Source organism: Rhea pennata, chromosome 1 (genome assembly GCF_028389875.1).
Source record: "Rhea pennata isolate bPtePen1 chromosome 1, bPtePen1.pri, whole genome shotgun sequence".
NCBI lineage: Eukaryota > Metazoa > Chordata > Aves > Rheiformes > Rheidae > Rhea > Rhea pennata.
Genome location: NC_084663.1, coordinates 72,936,094 through 72,961,599, shown reverse-complemented (window position 1 = coordinate 72,961,599; position 25,506 = coordinate 72,936,094). Strand labels below are relative to the sequence as shown.

Sequence of the window (25,506 nt, the reverse complement as noted above, 5' to 3'; positions counted from 1 at the left end):
TTTTTCTATGAGAGGTGATTGTATAAATGGACAATAAGTCTCAAAAGCACTGAAAAAGACTCAAAGTCCAATAATCCGAAGTGATATACTCTTAAAACATCTTTTCTATCTGTAAAAACATTTATTGACTGTCAGTCCAAATTCTGAATATACATTTAACTACATCCTCTTCCTCCAGGTATAACCATCTGTGTCATACTCTCTGTTAAACTTCACGAAAATCTTGCTTAGATTTTTCTACCATTTTAGTAAAGATGGTGTTTGAATTATCAGGCTAGCTTATTTTCCTCTTACAATTAAGATAAACAAATTGAAATACGAGGACTGCAACAATAACTGTCCCAGTAAATCTATAATGTTGCAAATACCAGTCTAAGAAGCTTGCTAAAAGACCTTGGTTCCCAAGAAATTTGGATTTGCTAAGTCCAAAGATGGGCCACTGTCAATTCAGTGAACCATCAGCACAGCCACAATGTTGTCAACATCATACATCCTACTGCTAAACTTTGCAAACCATTAACGATTGTTTTGTGATTTACTGTCTAGGGACAGCTCCATTGTACCATTTCTCCTTCTGTATTAATGGATTTCCATCCAGAACTGTCACTGCTACTTGGAAAGTTGGGAGAACAGACTGAAAGACACAGCTGTGCTATGAAGCAGTTACGAAGTAAAGAAGTTATTAATCCCTACAAGCATATAAATCACCAGGCCACAATGCAGTACAGTTTCTCCAGTGTATTTTACTCCCACTGTGAAATATAAATTTCTCTTGCTCATCCTCCCTTGTGATATCAGTACATATATATATATATATTTTTTTTTTTTGTAAGGACATAGGGCTAGATTCACAAAAATGCCTTAAAATGTTATTCCATAGTATGCAAGACTGCTTACAGAAGTAGTGCTTAGGCACCTTGGAAAACCCCCGCTGACACTTTTATGAACCTTCCAGTGCCTAAATATGGGCACTGGCCCATCGTGCTAAAACAAAGAACGTTTGCTCAAAAGTTCTCCCTCTCCCCATACACAGCTCACTGCTCTGTGACAATAATAGACCCCTCTGTCTTGCTGGGTTGCATCTGGCAGCAGCCAACTTTTCCCTTTCAGTATTTAATTAATCGTATTGCCAAAGTATTCTTCTTGAAACCTTGATAAAGAGCCACTTAGCACTCAGAATTAAGATTTGTGGGAAACAGAGCTTGGATGTGATTTATCTTACCTAACTTCACAGAACTTCAGCATAGCTATTAATATCCGAGCTAGGCTCTGTGCAGTCAGTGCAGAGAAACAGGGATTCATAGGATACAATTCATTTGACCCACTCTAAATATCTAGTAAAGGATTAGGTGAATTGTACCTCAGAAGTGCCTCTATCTCTGCATTGCCCAAAGAGGAAGAACAAGACAACTAACTTGAGCACAGTATCTACGCTGAAGACATCTGAGTGTAGGTGAAATGAATTGCACCAGTGTGTCTGGAGGTTAAAACAGGATGTTGATAGTCCAGTTTTATGAATTCTTTCCTTTCCGTCACTGACTCCAAATATAACCACCAGCAAATCATTTAACTTCCCAATGTTTCAGTTTATATATCTATAAAAAGGTATATTATAGTGCTATTACATTCTAGATGATACACTGCAGAGTCACAGCAAGGCAAAACTAGCTCTTGAAAGTGTGTTGAGATCCTCGGAGGGAATATATTAAATATTTGCAAACTATATTAAAGAGACTACTAAAGAATGGGGAAAACAACTGACAAGATTTGGAGCAAGAAATAAAAGAGATTAAATTCCACTCGCTGCACATAAACGTTGTGAATAGTCTATCTTACAAATGTTTAGCATGTTGCACATGCTTAAGAGATCTAGTATTTCAAGGTGGATTTTCTCTCCACCATGAAGAGAGGCAAAGGACTTGGTTAAATTGTCATCTAGAGTTACAAAGCATATGCAAGCTTGGAGAGTTTATTGTGCCGCTAAGCCTTGCAACAGTGTAAATGAAGCTCTTGTTGCAGGGTGCTAATCTTCTCAGAATTCTTATTAAAAATGGATGATTGCCTGTACTTGCAAACAGCCGAGGCATCAGTTATTGATTTACTAAGCCCACAAGCATTGCTTCCAGTGCACTTTTGCAAGCTTTTTATAAAAACGAGAGGAAAAAGTTTGAGGGTCAAGGTGGCTTTTTGAGGGTCAAGGTGATTTTTCCCCCCTTTTCGTCCCACCTAAGAAAGTCTAAAGCAGACATGCTAGTTTTAGCCAGGACAACACAGCAAATTTTGTTTCTTGACTTGCACTTTCCCAGTCTGTGTCTGGAAGCAAACGGTTAATGCTCCACACACAGCCAGAGGTGCCGTAAAGGAGGGAGGAATCGAGCATCCGAGGTGATTACAGCTGAAACATGACTCTAATGTAGGGAAATAATTCATATTTAAATAATTGATTATTATCTACAAAGTTATCATTATAACCGTGTTTATAATGAATGCATGTTTTACCAATTTGAAATAACTAAGTATTCTAATCTTAGTAAGCTTAAAGAAAGACTGTTAATGAGATAAGAATATTTTCCTTTCTGCATAAGTATTAACTGCTCTTTTTTTTTTTCTTTCAGTTCAGAAAGGATATTTGCAAATGGACTACTCTTACTCCGGGATGCAGTGTCACTATTTCACCAGTGTAAGTGCAAGTCATATCAGGAGGGGACACTGCTGGGAAAATCTAGTTAGCTGCAGGTTTTAATCATTGCTACTACTTCAGTTTGATATAGGCTTTTCCTTCAGTTCATTGTGCAATGTCATCTTCACTTCTTCATTTCATTAGCAGCTGAGCCAACTCCCTCTCCTGAATATCTGTGAATCAGATGGGGGATCTGTGAAACATCCTTATAGTAGTGGAAACTCAGGATGCTCTTACGGGACCGCACCCTTTGAGTTCCCTCTGTGGTATTTATTTTTCCCAGGTAGAGTACAACCTTTCATTTCAGATGAAACCTGTACTATAAATATCAACACTGTAGTCACTTAGAAACTTAAGCTTATGCTATGGGAGGTGTTAACTTTCACTGAAATCAATGGAATTCAGGAATTTAAATCTCTTTAAGGACTGGGGCTGTAGCCTAATATAATGAAATCTGAAGGTATTATACTTTGAAATCAAATGGCAGATACAGTCACCACAGAATGTTTCTGCTTACTTTACAAACGGCTTCACACAGTTCATACTTTACATAAAGCTGGTGAATCACTTATGGCTTAGGAACATCTATGCATTTATGCTACACAGTAAACACATAGAAGCAGACATTTTCCCCAGGGGCAAATCTCACAGATGTGATCAACAGAAGGATCTGAATTCAACATTTACTTGGTTTGGAAAGGTGAATGACTAGCAACAGGTATTTTCCTGATATATACTCAGGACTCTTTCACCTGATTTCCTAATAGGGCATTTTGGTGTGTGGAATCATTCCCTTCAGGTCGCAATGCAAAGGAGACCTTTTCTTCCTCCTGAGTTAATTTCAGATCAAAATTAGCTTTAAGATGCAGAGATCACCCTTTAGGTTACTATGTATCCAATTAGATGGACTATGACCGATTTTCTATTGTGTACATTGAGTAATCCGATTTTTTGAACCTATAAAGTTTTGAAGCTTTTCAAAAATAAATGTTTTGGCTATATTTTCCAGATACGTGCAACTTAAAATGACAGCTTTTTGCCACAGAGCAAGACACTGATTAGCAGTAATAAATGGATCCTTCAGGAGAAGGACAAGTCTTCTTGTTATCATACTGCTGTTGTTGAGGGACAAGTTCCCTCGATAACTGTAAATCAGCACTTGATGTTCCAGTTAACACTACTGAACATCCCTTCTTCAGGAGCATGTAAACTGAAGCAGAGAACTTCCAGTTTTTCTACACTGTTATTTTTACTTATTTAAGTATTTTAGCTCGAAATAAGAATCTGGAGCAAGCTTACATTTGTCAAAACACCTGGAGTTCAGCTCTGGTTGCAGATTACACACTGTATGTCCCCATGCACGAGAGAGAGAATGGAAAAGCAATGGGAAGATGGGAAGCAGAGCCATTTCTAGAGTCCCATCCATTCTTTTTCTCCTCTTGCTTTCTCCTCCTCTACTTTACAAGCTCTTTGAAAGGGGAAGCCTAGTGACAGGCCTCCTCAAGCAGCTGGGCTGCTGTGCAGTCTACAAATACCAGGAAATAAAATAGAAGCCCTGTGGTCTAATAAACAACAAGCAGTCTCTGTGGACTTTTATCCACTTAGAATGATTATTTTAACAGCCTCCAAGAAGCTCGTGTGTATACCGACATGGGCTACAGTAGCAGGGACTATTCCTTTGCCTCCACAGTGAGCATATGGAGAAGCAGTAGCCTTCAGAATGGTGTGCGGAGGGAAAGAGAAGACACACATTAGGCACATCTCAGGCCCACGGCCAATCCCTGTTCCAACCTGCTAGGCAAGTCAGCTACCCCGTGCTTTCTTTGACTTCAGAGTAATGAACTTCCACTGTCTACATCTGCTCCACTGTTCTTACATCATGTAAAGTAGATGCTTGCATGAAGAGCAGTATAATATCAGTGTCCTGCAGTCTCAGTCCAAATATATGTCTTAGTGGCTGTTAATTGGTAGCTTGTCATCCCAACCTTTCCCTAAATAGTAATGCCCACCTTCAAATACCCTTAAAATTGTCTTTGAAAATGAGTTCATATTGCTGCCATTGTTAGTTCAGAAGATCTATCCAATTTCAGGCTTTTCATGTTTATTAATTAAAAGGTGACTGAAAATGACATTATCAAAGCCTGCATTAAATTGCTCTCTTTGTTTTATGATGGTTAGAGGTCCCCAAATGGAATTGAAAAGGCCACATGTGTTACAATTATTTTTTTTAAGCAGACAACACTTTGTCATCATATACTAGATTCAAAGCTAGAGGCCACAGTCAAACACACAAAAGAATAGCTGGCTTTTTTGTCTTTCAAATTATTGATATGTAAGAGAGAGGACAGAGTAATTGTTTAATCACTGGCACATTGCTTTAAATCTAATTCTCAGCACATACAGAGAAAACACAAATGGATGGAAAGGGCACTGAGGCATTTGAGTTGATTGATGGCAGGTCAGTGGCCAATGCACAATAGTTTAGATATAAAACCTAGCAAATTAAGAGCATCACATTCCAAAACCATTATATGAAGCTGATCTCAAACAGAGAGATGGTTAATATTAATAAAATGTGGAAATGCTAGCAAATTTTCTCTGCCTGGTCCCAGCTTAAATGTGTAATATTACATAACGGATCACACTGCGAAAGAAAAGGTAGGAAAGTGAGGATGGGATGTATTTTGCTACTGTTTAGAATCCTCCGTTTGAAGCAATATTTGCTTCATTGAATTCTGGAGTACTATGCTCCAGAAGCTGACCCCTTCAACTGCAGAAAATGGTACTGTTACTCATTGAAAGTAGTCCCACTGGCCTGAAAGAGGGCAAGTAAGCCATCCAGGTTTAAAGCTAAATTCATGTACATCCTAATAGCACAGGATGACCCCCCCTACACAGCAGGTAAGTTTTTTACATATCTACTCGACATGCGCAGCGCTATACTAATCTAGGCAACTCACTTAGTCTCCATTAAAAAACAAGAAGAAAAACTCCATGGTTATTATACACTGTCAAGATTTCCTAATTGCTTCAGGTACTTAGTTCTGAGGAGTTTCAAAATGCATCTTTTTCTCCTATTCCTGTGATATGCAATAGATTTTTAATGTAAATATTTCATGTTTGCAAATCACACGAGACCATGTGGGTGAACAGAGTATAAAAAAAAGGTACAGTTTAGTATAAAACATTGTATACTAGCAGTGGGTACTCCCAGAGGTGTGAGGACAACAAGCTCCTGGTTTTCTGATCATCCTCTACGGATTTCTGTGCCACAGTAGCACAAAATAGCATTTTTGAAGTTTTGAAAATGTATTATTAAGCTCTGGTTTGCACAGGTAATAGAGGAGAAAGTCACTGTCAACAGATGGAGAGTTGGTGAGTGAAAGAAGAATCAACAGAGCTCTGGAAAACCTCTGGAAGTGCAGATATAATCTGGATCACTTACAGAGCTGCACAAGTTAACTGTGGGAATTCAGGGGATACATTTTCTACATCATAAAAATAAGGTGTTACTGCTCATGGCTGCAGTCCTGGCTACTTTTTATATACCTATGAAACCCTGTGCCAGAACTTGAGCACTACTCCAGTACTCAGACTTAACTCATGTTTTCAGTCAGCTACAGACTTCCAGGCATGGATAAAACATAGGTTAAGAATTTCTTCAAATTAAACTTTTTGTGAATCTATTTGTGTAGATGTAACCAATCTGGCTACTTACCAAAAGTGTACTAGAACATGCTCTTCAGTTGCCAGACAGGAAAGATCAGGCAGCTGATCTATTGTATGATCCAATAATTTGTTATGGCCTAATTGTATATTTTGATGCAAATATTGCCTTTGGATTTGCCTGTGAAGACACAATTTGACCCTTTTTCTTCCAGCTGAAATGGAATTACACCTAAGTAACACATCAAAAGTTGTAGGAATTCACAGCTGGCACCATTTAAGGGTTAATATTACCTACTGACAAAAATTCAATCATATATTTCTCCTGTTCAAATGATTTGTTTGTTTTTTTGAGGACCACGAACTAGCACAAATGAGATGATGGGGAGAAAACCCACCTAATAATACTCCTAGGCCAGGGAAACATATCAAAGCACTATAGCTCTCTTTCAGTTGATAATTCTGAGTAGTGAATTCAACCGGATTGTTGCTTAATATATAAACTCTATTCAGTAGATTATATTCTGGAATGGGACTAAATAATCCTGATTTACTCCAAGGAACTAAAGAGGCCAAAGAATGAATTGACTGTAGAACTACTCATTTTGATGATAATAGAAATCCATTATAAAAACACAGCATCCTGTAATATAATGTAGCTGAACTTTGCTGTTGACTGTCGGACCATAGCTCTGTGAACAAAGAAAAGATTTCAGTCTCTAGAGTCCAATTCATTAGCCTGCACAAGAATTAAAATTATTTCCTTGAAACAGAGGAAGAATGGGAATATTTCACAAGTATTACTGACTTCATATACATGTGCAACATGAGCGAGCTTACTACATTTATATGTTCTAGTTGGAGATACTCAGTTATTAACAGAAAACTTTTAAGCTTAAAAATACATTTCTCTCCCCCAGTAAGTTCTGGGTTAGCAAGTGAAGACTGATTTCATGGTGCCTGGAAGTTCAATAGCCATGGCCAAATTATCTCAGATCAATAATATTTTCTTCCATAATTGTCAACCACTTCGCTACCCATTTTTAAAATAATGCTTAAGAGCATTAAGTCCAAACTACAAGTTGCAGATTTACTCCCTAGACACAATGCTTTCCTCTGCAACCGAAAATGCAGAGAAAGTAAACACTGTCAAAACAGACAATGCTCCAAACAGCCATCATGACAACTTCATCTTAGTATGTCAACATACCAAATGTTTCTCCTAGATACCTCTGTGGACCAGATTCAATGACCCCAGAGCCAGAGTAACTTTCAGCTCGTCCTGGTGGCTCAATAACAGTAACAACAACAACAACAATAAAGTTGTTCCTTAGAGAAAATAAGGAAAATTGAAAGAACCAAAGGAAGAGAAAGAAGAGTGGACGTGCACAGCAGGATGCTGAGAGGAGGCAAAATTGAAAGGCAGAAAGAAAGAGAGCAAAGAAAACCACAGAATATGCAGATAATAAGGGAGGAAGGGAGAAGAATTTGAGCTGCAAGTGACTGAGCTTATAGCCAAAGCCCTCAAATTCCCAATCAGTCTCTTATTATTCAAGCTCTTAAATATATACATCTCGGTCTGCCATTCTGCTCTCTGACAAGACTGGCTCTTCCCAAAGAAATCCCCTGCACTCTATCCAGAGAAACTGAGGCCACCCAAGATTATCTTTTGCTGCAGCCCTAATCCTCTTTGAGCAGTTTTCCTTTGTTTTATGACTTTGCCTTCTTTGGGTTTGCCTTTTTTTTGTCATACCATTAGACTCCTATAGTCATTCTTTATTAACTTGCCAGCCACTGTAGGCCCATAAATGATACGGAGAAAGGAGGGGGCACATTAGAAAGGAGTCATGTGAAACTGCTACGTTTTTCCTGACACACCTTAAGAGATGCAATAGTAAGTAACTGCCACCATTTCTAGTCAAGAAAGACCCTAGCAGATGACTCTTGCCAATAAAAGCTACCACAATAATTTTTAAACTGCTTCAGATATGGAAAAGCCCAAAAGATCAGAAAATATTTTTGGTTTTTTGTTTGTTTTAATCCATGGAGACAAGTTGTTATTTTATTGCTCTGTATAGATGCTCCTAGTTTGATGGACAAAACGTCTAGAACAATTGGACCACAAAGTGACATAAATCCCAACAGAACAAAAATATATCCATTAAATACAGTATGTCCAGAATCAATCTCTGTGAGGGATGATTATGGTATTGACCTGAGATCTGTCAGTACATTTTCCTCTGAGAAGTCCCTAGTGCTTGTAGACGCAGCCCCTGTGGTGGTGATCTTTCATGTACATCAATATGAACTGAATACTAAAAACTAGCCTTCTGCTTTTCTTATCCATATTATAGCAATTAATGTCTATTGAATTGTAGCTGGATACAAGTTGAGCTAGATGGGGGACATGAAGGAAATGAGTACATAGAGTAGAAAGAACATATATCATTAAGTACTTAGCGAATGAGACGCTCAGCCAATTATTCCACAAAATAAGCCTTCTCACCTCAGTGCTCAGACTACCTGGACAAATTCCAGTCAATATCTGAACAGATATGGTAATCAGGATGGCAGCAGAAAGAAACCAAAAGCTGAAGATGGAATAATCAACCAAAAAAAATCTTTCTTGCTTAATGTATATAACTTAATATATAATTATTAGATAGACTCTTAGGTTCATCTGGAATCAATATTATCAGTTTACTCAGACAATCATTTGGTCTTTGACGAAAACTTAGAAGAGAATTGTATCTCCTCTGGCAACGGAAGATGCTTCCAGTCTGAGTGAAATAATTACAAATGGACTAACCACACAGAACTGCCTTCAAAAATCACATCACCATCCAGACCCAAATAACTCATCCAAAACCAAAGAATTAATTCATGTATAAAAACAGAGTTCTCCTGGAGGGAAAAGAAAGCCTACAAAACACAAACCTTGTCATGTAACCCAGAACGATGTAGTCAGAAGAATCACTCACCTTGTTCTCCTGGACATTAACCAAAACAGAGTCAGGAATTTTAATACACTGCTGACTAATAGGATTAAAACTAGGTACATGAAATTCGAGAATGTCTCCCAATACTTAAGGCTGTCTTGGCAGTCTGCTCATCACACACTAGCTAAATGATGATATGAGAAGCAATGTAACAAGCTGAACATTGGCCTCCCTGCAATGAGAATACCTCCATCGTCCTGTTGTTTCCTTGTATACACAGGAAAACTGAGATCAACTTAACAGTCCGCAAAAAAATACTCACATGAAATACATGTGGTGCTTCACTCTTTAAAGAATCAAAATTCTAAGTCTCCTTGAGAATAAAAAGGAAATTCAAAGCAAGTTACTTTGCTCTTGATGTGCATTATTGCAAGGCTGGCTGGTATCTTGCCCCTAAAATCACAAAGCACTGAAAATCCTTATCTGGTGCTTCTTCAGTGCTTCTAAAAGCACCAAAATCCTTCTCTGACCAAGGTCCTCAACACTCATAGCACGTAGTTTGAGAATCAGAGAGAAGAGAAACACACAGATGGGAGACAGCAAGTTTCCCCAGGCATCCCAGCACCCTATGCCAGAACAGAGTTAAGTATGTGTTATAGTCCCAAAAAAACTTGGTCATGCCAGTGCCTGGCTCAATTTCCCCCATATCTGGAGATTTTGATTGTGTTCAGACCTTGCGATAGTATGTCTTTGTGGTTGATCTCATGCCATATAGTTCAGGCACTGAAGTCACACTTCAGCTTTCCAAGAACCACTGGTTAGCTTGCCCTGTCGAAACATTTGGGGGACACCAAGTTCCTGTGTAGCTTTTTCTTTTTTCTCTCTCTTTTTTAACAGGTTCAGTCTGTCACTTAAGGTTTTAACTGAAACACTTGCCATAGAGCAGATCAGGGTATACCTCCTAAAATATGGCCTAAGAAGATTTTTATCTGGTACTCTGCAGACATTCTGAGCTTTAACATTACAGGATGCATATAGCAGCTTATGAGATCGGGCATGAATTGCACATTACAATGTTTGATACAGTAAAAAAAAATTTAGTCAATTTGCAATATATCTGCAGGAGACAATTTTCAAGCTGAGATGATGACTATATCAAATTGGAATAAATACATATTTTGCATTCTTATAAACACACATATACACAGTACAAATATGTATATTGGATACTTCTCTGTAGGAACTCAAAGAATTTTTCAGGCATCAGCTGATTATCCAAAGAAGAACCCAGAAATGGACACAAATGTTCTCACTCTCATTTTACAGGGGAGTAAAATGAGGTAAATCCCCAACAACACATGACTCCCCAGTCCAAGACTGCCAGTCATCGGGAATACTGAGTGCCATCCCTCATTGCGTACTGGTTCCTCTATAGGGCTTGCTTCTGCCCCAGCACTCTAGCTGATGACCCTGCAAAGCACTTACTTGTCTTTAATCATGTAAGTACTCTGGACTTTGCAAGATCAAGCCTCTATGAAATATTTAACAGACTCGCACACCAAAGGTAACTGACATCAGGAATAACCAAGGAGTCTAAGGAACTACTTTAAAAGAAAAGAGATCTTTATAATTACGTGAAGAGAAAAAGTAGCTTCTGAGGGTGTGTAATTAGGAAAGAAATAGTCAAACATTTTTATTATTTGATCTGCAATAGAAAATGTGTGCTCAAAATCTGAAATTCTGTACAATAAGCATCACTGGAGAGGAAGTGTGGACAGCAGAAATTATTACATGAAAACACTAGTTACAGTGGGAAATGCTAGGGTAACTTCAGCTACAGTGGCACAAAGGTTCTTCCTGTTTACAAAGTCCCATATAGATCTCATCAAGCCACTGTTAATTTCAAGAGTGTTTTATCACAGCTGGGAAGAATTCATACCATAGAAACCTTGACTTTACAAAAATAGTGTTTTTTGAAGTATGTTAATTATTTTATAAGTATACAATGACTGAAAATACTTTTAAAGGTAAACAGAAACAAGAGTGGATTGAGGCTGTGGTTTAAAATTGAGGTGGGAGACCTTTCAGTAGAAGCATGCAAACATTTTCAGCACAGCTTTTTATGGATTAACACATTATGTTTCCTCTTCTTTTTCCCTATAGAGCAACATCAAAATTTAATGAGCAAGAAAATGTAAGAAAAGGGAAAAATAGGTATGGAATCACTTAGACAACAAAGATCTACTAGTCATAAAAAGTCCTGAACTGAAGTTGTCATTATTACAATTCATGTAACACTAGTATTCAAAATATAATGCACACTTTACAGACACAGAGAAAGATATCCTCTTTGAACTAAAAAGATGTGCACTCTAAAGTCAACGAGAACTGAGGACCTGCACCGCCTTGCAGGATGTATCTTGTCAGGCTGGGTTTCTAGCGCACAGCTATGGCTTTATTCACTGGCCAGTTGTGGAGCCACACGAATGAACTTTGTAATTGTACGCAGGCATAGTTTTAGAGCACGGTTGTTTCCGTTGCGGAAATACATTAATTCAGATATGAGATATCAATTCCTAAGTATTTTTGAACTGGTTTGTTTTTCTTGTTTCTTTCATGCTCTTGTGAGAGGGGAAAGATCCCAAAGTCCCTGCATTTCTATAGACTATATATAAGAATAGGAATAACTAATTTAAAGGTAAATTCAGTCTTTTTTAAGACTACAGATTACCCTCAGGCATGAGGCTCATTAGTCACTGCCACCAGCCTTCTGCTCCCTGCCCTGAAACTGGAGGGCAGAAGTGTCGCCTGCATAGGCAGAGGCGCTCCTTACGCAGATGGCCCTCGCTTTTGCCTGGTGGCCCAAGCCTTGGACTACCTCGGTCGGTTTGAGAGAGATGAGGTAGAGATGATGATTTTATCCCTTTGCTCGTGTTAACTTTTCTTGGAGAGCTTTAAATTCATTTGCATTATCTGGAGCAAGGTACTATTCAGTAAGCTGGAAACTCAGCAGGAATATGGCCTGGGAAAAGAAGAGTGCAAACAGGGCAGGAGCCTGCATACGCAGTATCTTACTTGTTCAGCAGCTCTGATGCGTGCAGCTATAGGCATGCCGTGTAACCACGGCACACGGAGAGCCTCCTGCCTGAGCAGTCACAATGTATACGAACTCTTGACAGACCAGATCTGCCCAGAGATGGCACTTTTAGGGGCAGAGGTATCTGAAATGCACAAAAAGAGACAGAGATCACAAACTGGCCATGCAATTTGTCGCTATCCATCCCCTACCGCAGCCCCCTGCTCTTCAGCAACACCTGGAGGAAACTGGAACTGGGGCTACTGCTCAGACATGATGATCTTCAATGTCCAAACAACAGTGAACAAACAATTTAATTCAAGCTATGCTACAGGGCATGTTGGCAGCATTTTTTCATAGTGCTTAGGGATTTAACTGCAAAACTCCCATTATTAATAGAAGTCACGCAGATAAAATCTCTACATACTATACTGAAGATATTGCCTTACATTTCTCTCTGGTACCCCTCCTGATCTGTCCTGACAGCTCTCTCATCATGAATAACATTATGTCAGGCTGCCCAATGATTCCTGAAACTGTCAACAATGCTTAAAGTCAAATTCTCTAAACTTTTTAAAACTTAATCATCTTCACTCTGGAAGCATAAAAGTTGAATGCAATAGAGAATGTGCAGATTCACAGCAAGTTTTATTGACTTGCTGGCCAAAGGCTTCATCTAACTGCTGAAGCATTCACATAGTACAAAGCACTGTCTAAAGAAAGACCATCCTTAAGGGCCAGAATATACCTGAGATGGCAGAAAGAATTCAGAAAGTAGGAAGAATGAATGGCGTATAATATACTTGATTTTTACAGTAATTATCAAAGCCTTCAGTTATCCTATGTATGCAGTCCAGCCAGTTTGGGGAATTTTGTAACCCTATATACAAACATAGCTGACAAAAAGAAAGGCTTACATAATCTTAATTTCCTTGTTTTTTTCTGTTCAAATCTGATTTACAATAGCTGTCTTCAGAGCTTGGAAAACCTTCAATCCCTCCATTCCCCCCCCCCCTTTTTTTTTTTTAATTAATGATCATCAGTGTGATGAAAAGTTTCAGACTGAAAGCTTGAGGAAAGAGTAAGCAATTTATGCAGGTCTACAGTGGGCACTAGTAAAGAAAATACCACCAATCTCCTGAAAGAGAGTCAATCAACTTGACATTTTTAAACTGCTCAATTAAAAATAAATACATATATAAAATGTTTCAAATTGAGTGCCTGGTAAATGTTGTATACACTTTAAACGTCTGTGTTTTACATTCCTTTTTGTTACTTTTCCATTCCCCTTTTGTTGTCTGGAAGGGTCTTTTCAGCAAGAATGACATTAACTGGTACCCCAGACCTGCAAACTATTGACCTACATACAGCCAAACACACATTTAAAAGTTAGCACGATCGGGAGGAGAATAAAATCTCTCAAAAGAGTATGCAACAAACAAATAGCAACCAATAGAGAAAACTATTTCTTCCTGCTCACTCAGTTATTCATTCGACATGAATTACAGCAGATACAATATTCCAAAATGAAAAAAAAAGGGGGGGGGGGGGGATTTGCAACTCTTTAAACCTGCTGAAGAAGCAGCACTGCAGGAGGGGACTAAAGCAGAGCACCATGGAACATCTATAGTGAAGAACTCAGTTAACAGCTGCTTTTCTCCTACCCAGATTTTTGAGGGGGGAAGCGAGGGTAATCATGGTACTTCCGTGAGAACGAACCCTTTCTCCTGTCTTCATCTGTCCCAGGACATGTGTGTGTGCTGGTAAACACTAAGCAGGAGATACAATCCTGGCAAGCTCAGAAGAAAATCTGCTCAATTCTGAATTGTATAGACAGTCACTCAAGATACAAGGAGTTGGTCCAAACTGAACCAAATTTCTGAGTCTCCTAAGATTCACCCTTCACTACTCACAAATCTTGCAATGTCTATGCTTCTCTCAAAGCTACAACTCTTGGAATCAAGTGATTGAGTTAGAATTTAGGGCTTCACTTTTTCAAATCTGAGATTTAGTTTTAATGCATCATTTGAATGCATTAAAAAAGTTCAGAAAAAAAAAGACAAAGAAGAAGGGATGCAAGAGTATTAGTTTTCAATACCATGATTATTATGCTTAGTTTACATTTTAGGACTTAATTTATGATTTTTGAATAATGTGTGCTGGCAACGCTTTGATCTAATCCCACAGATTGACAAATCAAATGGGATTAACTAAGCAGCCAATAAAATCTCTGCACATGGTATTGGAGTCCTCATCAAAGATCTCCGACATATGTTTCATGAAGAAATAGAAGGTATACCTATCAGCTTCTCTCAGGATCTAGTAGAGAATAATTTCATTTGCAGAGGATAGAACAGTGCTGTTCTGCTGATTCTGTATTAACCTGAGAAACCATTCACATGGAGGATATTTCCTGAAAATCTGTTTACTAGTCTTATTCACTTTTGAAGTAGAATGGACAAACAGTCTCAAAGAGTGACCACATGACAGGGCCCGTTTTGAAGAAAGTTCTTATCCTCAGGAAGGTTACTCAGTCATGAGAATCTAAACATAATTCTGTCTTCACAGAAAAAATACAAATGATACACAAAAGAAGACGTCCTCTTATTTTAGCACTGGATAACTACAGATGAAAATAAAGTAAGGGAGAGATGTAGGAGTGACTTGTGACAGTTTCCTTTAACTCCTCTCTGTTTTATTACCTCCAGTCAAGCCACTGATGTGCTGTCTTCTAGAAAGGGATGAACTAAATGGTGATCTACAGCTCATATGTATTTGGCACACTGATGTTTTATGCTGTATTTGCTAGTTGGGTAGCAGAAGATGAATTCCCTCTCTCTTTTCCTCCCTTCCTTTTCTGTCTTCCTTTTTTTGTCAGAAAAGATATAGCTGTATTAGTAACAGACACAGAGAGAGAAGGTTACTCATTGGTGCTGTGTTTTCTGATAGCCACCATGCACCAACAATTCGGCTGTCGCTGGGGGTCCAGCTATAGTCTCTTCTATGTTCACAGATAACTGCACTCGTACTCAATCCTGTACCATGTAAATACCATATAAATGAGGAGCAAACAGATAAGAGATTTAACATTATCCTGAAATATGGCTGAAAGATTTTTAGATCCAGGCTATGCCATTAAACAGAACTAACTATGGTTTAAACAGCCAAATTGTCCATTGCTAGTGCCGAGTTGTGGAGTTGCTGTTGTGGTAGTGACTTGGCACACAACTGCACGCAACACATGCAACTCTGCAATACACACAGTTCTCTGACAGAAACTTCCCGTTAAGTTAAAAGAGGAAGTAAATTTGTCTAAAAAAAGTGCTAGATCAGGAAGCACAAACTACTGTATCTTGCCTCCCTGTGTCCCTCACATCTTCTCAAATTTCCATATGAAAAATAATTACCAATTCCTTACTGCAGAACAACACAGAAACAGTATAGATCTTGTCCTTGGAATGCTTATGCAGAAAGTGATTTGGTAAAGGAGTGGGTTTGCCAAGACAAAACTCATTCAAGGGCTGCTCCAGGCTCTGCTGAATGTTTGTATCAGTTCTTATGCAATCTGACATCCCCCAAAAGAACTGACAGTAATGGACTGGAAAGGCAGGGAAATCATTATACAACACAGGAAAAAAGAAAACAGTCTCCAAAGAAAATGAATTTAAGAGCTAAATTTCTTAAATTGGCTGTGATAAGGCACTGGAAACCCTTTGAGAAACCTTCAGAGACACTGACAGCTCCTTCAGACAACACTGTGTTGTTCCAAAATGCAACACAAAAGGTGTAACATATTTCCCTCTGAGTATTATTTTGTCAAATTTCACAGACTCAAGAAGACTTTAGACCAAATAGCAATCAAGACAGGAGACATGCTGGGGAAGGATCAGAGCCTCCCAGAGTCACATCTGTGATACTCTTCCCTGAAAAACCTCCCAGGTGCCACGCTCCAGGTTTGAGTTTGGTGGCAGCGGTGCACAGGTGCTGAGGCTAGTGAGATTACTAGCTGCAGTGCAGAGCATCTCACGTTTACTGTCACCAGATCACCAGCTGGCAGGGGCATTAAGAACTGCCAAATGGGTCTATACAAGCAGACAAGTCTATACAGTCTCATATGGGTCCATACAAGCGCACACTAATGCAGATTCTACTTACAACGCCAGGACGTGAGAGGAAAGAGGGCCTTTTGCAGTTCCCTTCCTAGGAACAACAGAAGTCCTCCATTTGCAAGGAAAGGAAACAGATTTAAGCCTACACTTTACATGAAAACAGAACTCCTTGTTGTTATGCCAATGACATGAAATCACCAATAAATGTTCCACCTTTTACACTGGGGCTGAAGCAGAGGTTGACCTTTCCCAAAGATTGGGTTCCATATTTCTCATTCTGTGTTGTCTGTTTAACAAGTTCCGTCTTGGGCTCCATCTGAACTCCATCCCTGGCTATCTTTTCCACAATATGTAAAACTAGCCTTGGCCACTGAATGTTATTAATCGCCCCCTTCCCTAAGAACAAGAAGGGTAACCCTAAAGTCCCTCCAAACTGTAACTTACTTCAAAGTAAACATCTTTGTCTAACGTGGTGTCATCCTGGTTCTCTCTAATAATGGATGGATCTTTTTTTCTATGTTTTGGAAAGTTCTTTATGACTCCTTCAGAATGAACACTGCTGCTAAAAATAAGATGTTATTTAAGCAAACATGTAAAATATTCCTGTTCCTGTCTTTATACAGCTAATAGTCTCTAGTGAAATAGTGCACTATTTCACTCCTCAAACCTTTCTCTCAAAAGGTACCCAACTGCGTACTGAAGAGTAGGGTCCCTGCTCTCTTTCTCACACACACAGATTGCATCTACCCATCTTTCGTCCCCCGCCTCATCTTAACACATTCAGCCAGTGCAAAATTGCTGAGGAAATTCTCTTCAAACCTTGCGAAATGACGACCTGCGCTAATTGTCTGTGAGGTGACAACTGCTCTACCCAAATTTCTGCAAAACAGCTCAGCAAGTCTCGGCACATAACAAAGGCAAATATGACTGATTTCATTTTCATTTGAGAGTTCTTCTTGGAAGAGCTGGTTCGGTATACCCAACAAGGCATTTATGGAAACAGAGTAGCCAAAAATTATGTTTTTTGTATTTATACAAAACCTTAGCATCTAGTATCTCAAACTCTTCACAAGTCCTTCATTAATTAAGCCTCATGTTATCCTCTGAGGTAGAGAAACAGAGATTTGGCCATTTTATAGGTCAAGGGCTGATGCAGAATTACATGAGACGAATTGGCCAAGATCCCACAGCAAACATGTGGCAAAACAGAAAAATCAAATGGCTTCAATTGCAAGACTCTTCACGCTGTTCACACGAAGAGCTGGGGTACTTTTCTTTATCCTTTCCTCCTGAATGGTCTTAATTTTTAAACACGACAACTGTCGTTCCCAGTCAGAGGGAGCAATGCACCATCCGTGAAGCAGCTCTTAGAAGCTTCTTTAGAGGAAGAAATTGCAAGAACAGTACTTCAGAGCAATGCAGAAGAGGGGATTTAGGGTTGTTAATCTGATACTTGCTCTGATTTTATCAGCACAGTCCAGGTTTGGAAAGCTCAGATAAGCTAAAATTGGTAACTTCAACATTTTTGTGACTTTATGTCATCATCCATAATGCTACCAGATAGCAAAACGTTATATGCGATGACATAACACCTGGAGAAAGCATTATACATATCAAAAGTCTGTGGATTTAGCCAATTCAGTAGAAGAGCTCCTGAGCATTTCTGAGCTTTTAGCCAGGCTCTATCAGCTCTGGTTATTACTTCAGTCCTTTTTCTGGCAAGCTACATAACACGCAGCAAATAATGTGGCTACGTTGTGTGTCCTACGCAAAAGCCACGCAAAGGTTTCAGAGCCTGGTGCGCAATGGGAAAGATTAGCAGGTCGCCGCCGCCTGCTACACCGTGACCTTGCGAAGGTAACCGAAGAGGAATAAAAAAAAAAAAAAGAAAGAAAAGGGAAAAAAAAAAAAAAAAAGAAAAAAAGAAAAGGACCAGACTGCCCGGCCTTTGCAGACCTCTCCCTTTTGTGTAGAGACAGTTATAAAACGCGTGTCAGGGAAGCCCCAATACCACTGACGAGAGGCGGCGGAAGAAAAGTTGTCTCGCTCGCTGCGAGGAAAGCAGCACACCCACCAGAGACGCTCCAAGCCACGGCCTGTTGAGTCAGAAGTTTTAAATGACTCCTTAAATTCCCGATCTCGGGGGCCTTGCTGCTTAATAAAGACTCCGGGGCGTTGAGAAGCGCAGTATATTATTTCATTAAGTGCTTTTTGGGAGCAGGGGATTTAGAAGTAAAACCGCTGGCTTTGTGTGGCAAGGTTACGACCTTTGACAACTTTGGAGCTTATCTCTTTCATCTTCCCACTCCCCCGAGACCCTGAAACTTGCTGCAGAGCCGGAGCCGGTGAGCCGGGGCCGGGCTGCATCCATCCAGCGCTGTTGTGGGGCTACCGCCCCTCTCCCTCTCCCTCCCTCTCTCCTTCCCTCTCCTCCTTTCTCTCTCTCTTTCTCTCCCTCACTCTTCTTTTTTTTCCCTCCTAAACAAAACAGATCTGAACTGAGCCAAGGAAACAAAAATGTATTGTTCCTCGCAGATGGAAGCGAGTGTCGCCTAGGTAACCAGATTAATCTCCTTTTTCTCTCCCTTCCTCTCTTGTAGTGCAGTAATCGGTGGGCTCTTTTCACAAAAAAGCCAGCCTCAAAGCTGGGGCTCTAACTAGGTTCCTAATTAGCTGCAATTTACAATGAAGACAACATGATGAGATAATAGAAATTTGCAAAATAATGACATACCTCAGCAAAATATTCCTCCTCCTAAGAACCATTTTTATACAAAAACAATAAAGAGGGCCCTTCTAAAGCAAAGCTGGAAAATGGTGGTGTATTATGTGACACAGAACATTATTGTTCGCCTCTTGTTCCCCCAATCAACAGCTTATTGTTTGGCATCTTAAATAAAAATGACTCAAATACAGGCCACATAATGATCTCCATTGCGCTAATACACTGTATATACAGAGTAGTCAAAAATGTACCCAAGCCAAGGCCAGTGGGGCTGATAAAGCACCGGGGCCCGGAAAGGTGATTTACAATACAATGCAGCAAGTAGTATGACCGCTCTTAATCACACGCATCCTTCTGATTTCGGTGCAGGATCGCTCCGACATCAAAAAAGGGGCACCCGAACGGAGGGCGGCTAGTTAACGAAATACGATGGATCGCATTTGTTTTCACGTGGTGGCGAGCTCGAGCGAAGCGGCCTCCGGACTGTTAGCCAACAGCGTTCCCTTGTGCGACTTCAAAGGCCGCCGCTCCCGGGGGCGCGGGAAGGGGAGCGCCGGCAGACGGCACGCGGGGAGGAGCTCCCAGAAGCTACAGGAGCCTTTAGCAGTAATCTCTACCTTATGTCCGAAAGGGGCGAGCCCGAAAAGTAACGGGCCGGGCGCTTCTCGGCACCGGTTTCGGGAGAAGGAGCGTCAGCACCTCCGCGCATTTCGGAGGAGCGCTACCGCCGACCTCTCCGCAGCTGAAACGGGGCGGTCTGCTGCCCAAGGACGAGCCCTCCCTGCAGACATGGGGAGCACATCCCCACGCAGCAACCCATTGTCCAGATTGTCCGAGACTGTCAAGAATACAGCAATAACAGAAGTTATTCCTGATTTATTTGTGGACTTGTCAGGGTGACTGTTACAGAGGCTGCTACAGCTGTGCGTATGCAAGAACTACGGATCAATGGGCTGCCCCTGAAATAACTGCAGACTAAAGCCACTCTGGGCAGGGGAAGGAAAGGCATCATCACATACACCTCCAACCTGCTCTTTGGTGCCCGAGCACGGCAAGAAGCCTAACTCCTTCATAGAACAATTAAAAGGAATTAGAAATGTCTATTACAGAGAGAGCAAACCAACCACTGACAACTATTGAAAGGATATCTGGTTCTATCCGTACAGCAAGGCTCTGCAAAAGAGTTCACAAAGAGGTTTACCCATCCAAACAAGCATTATAAGAACAGTATCATATGCTTATCCAACATCTTTCATCTCTAAGGATCTCAAAACAGTTAAATTGTACATTAAATGGCTGAGAAAAAGCAGCCAAACACACTAATGGTGAATGAGAAGAGGTAAAAGAAGCAAGTTTTAGAAGAACTCCAAACATTCCTGTTGCAATGAGCACTGTCGTGAGGTTTTTAAACAGCAGACAAAATGGACTGGACATTGGGTTTTAAGATCTTATTCAACACACACAAGAAACACACGGGAGTACCACTCATTCTGAGACCCACTGGAAATATAATGTGACACCTTTAAACCAATGAGAGTAAACCTTTAAGCAATAATTAAAAAAGAAACACACTGAGATCTAGGACACACAGAACTGCATTCAAAATAGACTTTAATTCTGGAATTGTATCTGCTAAACAAACATACCCTGGCCTGCACACATTTCTAGGAAAAAAAGAACAAGGCGAACAAATGTGAAGTGTTTAGTCTTTAAATGGAAATAAAATAAAAAAGTGAATGACTGAGGGTCAGATTCTGATGTGCTTACTCATGCTTAATAGTATTCCCTCCATGCAAAGTCTGATTCAATAGCAGTACTTGCAGAATAAGGGGTTATTCAGCTAAGAGCATCAAAACTGGCCCTGAAAGACAAAATGATGCAAAAGGTGCCTGAATTGCCACTCAGGAAGCCCTGTTCCAACAAAATCTAACCAACAAATGCTGAGCACCTTCTTATCCTATTGACTTCTCCCTGCATGGGAGTTTGCAACCTACCAGGAGTATCCTGATAGACAGCATCAGAAAAAGAAAAAGGGCAGGAAAATCAAGAACAGGGCTACGAACCCAGTGCGAGGTGAATGCTGTGCTGACATGACTGAGCATGAAATGAAGTGGAGTTGTTAGTACTTATTTGCACCAGTTGAAAGCCAGACCTACAGATCTGTGTGTTAATTTGTTTTTGGTTCCAGACAGCATATATATTTCTACGGAAGTCTGAATATCTAAACTCTCCTTTCCAGGTTCATCTGAAAAAGCAGACTCAGTTTACAATCTAGGTTTCTAAACATAGAAATAAGCTTTCACCTGGAACATTTTCTCCTTAGAGCTTATATCCTACCTTTAATTAATCTATCTAGAGGTTTTATCATTGCATCTGCAGATAATCCTGCATGAAACAGCCACAGAATTCAGAAAAGCAAGGACAGTACTGCTCTTCTATGTATCCCACACCAGGATGGGAATGATAGTTCTGTAGCTGTACAGCCTTGTATGATTAACACTAACGTGACATTTTGTAGAGAAACATGAACTGCTCCATACAGGCACCTTCCCTCGTGTCGGCTCTTCGGATGAATGAAGTAACTCAGAAAGTTAATTTTCCACAATTACAGAGCTCTATTTGATATTGCAGGCTCACAGCACAAATTGAATTCAATGGGTTTTCTGTATATGGAACTATATATATATATATATATATATATATATATATATACATACACACACACACACACACACACACACGTATATAAAAGGAACTATTTGTGCAAGTAAATGTCACAGGGCTGGGTGCTAAGAGCATTTTCTCTTCCAGCACCTTGAGTGGTTGGCACAGATTGAGCTATATATACAGAGTGAACCTAACTGAGATCATCTACACATTCCCCTGGAGTAGCACCTGCGTCTTAGTGGCTCTAAACTGTTCCAACAATAAAAATTTACAAATAGCTTTTGAAACTCAAACATATTTCAGTATGAACAAAATCTAAGTGTGTGACACAACTGGCTTGCCTTTATTTTACTATCATTACTACTCTCAGGCTTTGCAGGGCTTCGCATCTCTAAACACATTTCTTTAGTATCTCTGATAGCCTTCGATTTTCCTGCATTTTCTACTTCGCATCATTAGCAATCAACAAGAAAAAAATATATAAACAAATGAGTTCAAACAGGATACAAGAAAATCCATGTAGCTAACTTAAGTTTAATGTTCTTCAAATCTTTTCCTTCTTCCTCTACCCTGCCCCCCCCTTCCCCCAGGGAAGGGAGGAGGAATGGTTTAAATCAATAACCAAAGGCTTCAATTTTACAAACCCTTAAGTCATTAGAGCTCTGAGTCCTCACTGCAACCATCATAATCTCCCCCTCCCCAGCACACACGCACACACACACACACAACACACATATAAAAGAAATACTCCCAGCCTGGCATTAACAACTTCACTCAGTGCTCTTTACTTAAAGGAAGAAAACAATTAAGTGAAACCTTGAAGTAATCTCATTCTGCCTATTTAGCCTCTTCATCCCTCAATGTGTGGTTAGTAAGTGTTGCAATCAGGGGCTAAGGCCTGCTATCATTCGGCCTTAATTAAAAAAGACACAAGCAGTGGAGCTGTGAATTAGAAATGTAACAACGCACTACCCCTGATTAATTCGAGGCTCATGTTGGATTAATAACTCCAAACAAAGAACAAAAGGAAATTGTTATGCGAATTGCAGCCCTCCCAGGCCAGACAAAGGTCAAATCACAGGATTTCAATTTCATCCGGAGTCGCTTAATCAACTCCCTCGGAAGCAAGACCATATGCAGCCCTGAAAGCTGCCCATTGTAGTGGTGTTGTCACTGGACCTGAGAGACGGCACAGAGATAATCCCAACTATTCCCAATCTTTTCTCCCTTTTTGCTGTTTCTTTTTCCTTTTTCTTTCTCATTTTTCCCTTTCTTTTCTTTTTCTTTTTTAATATGACAAAAACCCCTCATTACATCTAATAATTAAGGAATAACTATCCGCCTGAAAGCAGCTTCTGTGGCTGCTGCCCACGGAAGCACCCAGGATCTCCCCGTCCCTGAGCTGCAGGGGCAGCTCCTCATTTTGAGGGGGGTCTCCTTGGACAGCAGAAGCCACGTATTGCTGAGGTGCTGAGGCATCACGCAGCCACTAGTAAGAAATAGGACTTGGAGAGGTGTGGGGAGCGCACATTCAGTGCACTGCCACCCATCTTAATACAGACGTCCTGAGGGTAAGTTAGCTGGGGAGGAAGGATATTACCATCCTGAAGATCTATCTCTGGCTGATTTTAAGCCACAGGGAATAGAGTTACTTATTCTCTTGCTGTTCACCCTCAACAAAATGATGACGACGCAAAGGAGCCCTCAGTTTTGATGGTCGAAAACATGTTGGCTCTCCAGTGAGCAGACACAGAGCATATCCCCGACTCCAACCAAACATGACTTCTCAAGTAACTAGAACGGGACAACTCCACATAACTTATACTATATAAAGAATAAGGAGAGGCGACGTCTGCCTAGGAAGCCGGCACATCACCCCAAAGAGCAAGTATAAAAGCTTATACAGATTGAAAAGGAGCTGACGAGGAGGCTTCAGTGTCAGAATCTGATGCACGGAGTTCATCACAACCTTCATTCCCTTCCTGAAGGGTTCTACCAGTCACCCCAGTAAAACCAGCCTGCCATGCAGCCGTCTGCAGCTGGCCTTAGCGTGAACAGGGCAGGTAGCAGCTCTCGTGGCCAAATTCCTACTGTCCAACCACAGCAATTCAAAGAGCACATTGGCATTTCTCAGGTTTCTTTCTTCTGTAACTGCAGCATAGCTCAGGACCAAAGCGTACCTGATTCTACGCATCGTTCCCAGCACGGGGCCAAAAGCCAACTCCACCTATTGCCTTGACGTAGATCTCTTATTCACCTCGGACAAACTTCTGATTTTCACGGAAATGAGACACGAAGATTTAAGAAACTGTTCTGGTTTATTCTTGGATGTGCTTCTGCCTTTCTGACTGAGGGTACGTTAGTTTGAAGTCTCAAATTCTGGTCCCAGTAGTATTCTACACATACATTCATTACTATAGATAGGATTGCTGATACAAGTAGTGCAGTACTCTGATGTGACTATGAGAAGAGAGAGCTGTTAGGGACCAAGCAAACTATCAAAAACTTGATTCCTAGGTCTACGCTGGTAGTTTCAAAACCTAAAACAACCAATGAATAAGGCTTAGGATTCACATATTCTAATGCTCTGGGAAATTTAGGTTCACATTCTTTGGAAGCACCTTACCTATATAAGGGCCTGGAATAAAATTCCAGATCACCTGGTTTCCTCAAAAGAAGATCCCGTTTTGACTTTCAGCTTGGGATCATCTCCACTCAGTTCTGTCACAAACCACACTTGGTCTTTTTTCCAAGGGGCTGCTTACATATCTGCTGCCACTGAGTTAGCTGCTGATGGGGGAAGAAGTGGTTTGTGAACTGCCCCAGTTCTGAAACACTTTCTCACTCATAAGTATATGCCAGCTTCCAGTAATAACCCAGTAATCACTATTCAACTTCTCTGATGCTTTTCTTTTCAATATCTATTCACTTTTGCTTTACACATTGATTTCCTAGTATGCAACTAAAAATTAAGATGAAATACCTACTGTGCCATGGAAATGGAGAGTCACATACTCAGAAACCCTTCTGCCTGTATAACACTGACTCATTAAATCCAAATTACATGGAATGCAAATTCTGTTAGGCATAAATCCCTCAAACATTCCACCAGCTCCAAAAGGTATGCATAATTTTTGAAATCTGCTAGTATTACAAGCTCAGATAACAAATGATTTTACATGCATTACCAGTTATTGCAGATACTTCACTCTTCAGTACAAAAACAAGATCAAAACCTTAAATGTGAAGCTCCAAAACTTTAGCCCACTTACTGGTCTGTAAAAGATAGTAACCTGTGTAAGGAGAAAAGCATTGTCCTTTTCCACTATTTCTATTACAAGACTGCAAGTTCTGTTGTGCAGTTCTCTTGCTCATCAGACTCCTCCTTCTTACCTGCCTCTGATGGTTGGGAATGGAACATGGACAAATGTGATGCAAAAACTGATGAGTAAAGAAAAAAAAGCTAATATCAACAGAGTTCACTGCAGTGACCGAATACATTCAATACTTCTGTGATACAAACAAGACACAAGACGACTTTTCTTGCACTTTCCACAGTACAACACAAGGAAAGGTTAGCTACTGTTGCATCTGATCCACCCCCAAATTGAATGCCAGGGCATGTCAGATAGCCATCAGCACCT

At 40.2% G+C, this 25,506-nt stretch overlaps 1 protein-coding gene across 8 annotated transcripts in view; it reads right to left on the bottom strand.

The window, feature by feature from the left end:
* SOX5 (SRY-box transcription factor 5) overlaps nt 1-25,506 on the bottom strand; it is a 650,623-nt gene that overhangs the window by 315,001 nt on the left and 310,116 nt on the right. The window contains exon 4 of one of the 8 annotated variants that reach the window (XM_062591555.1): nt 12,361-12,506. The exons of the other annotated variants lie outside the window; for them this stretch is intronic. The gene's annotated coding sequence lies outside the window, so the exon portion shown is untranslated. The remainder of the gene's footprint in view (nt 1-12,360; nt 12,507-25,506) is intronic. 8 annotated transcript variants of the gene reach the window in all.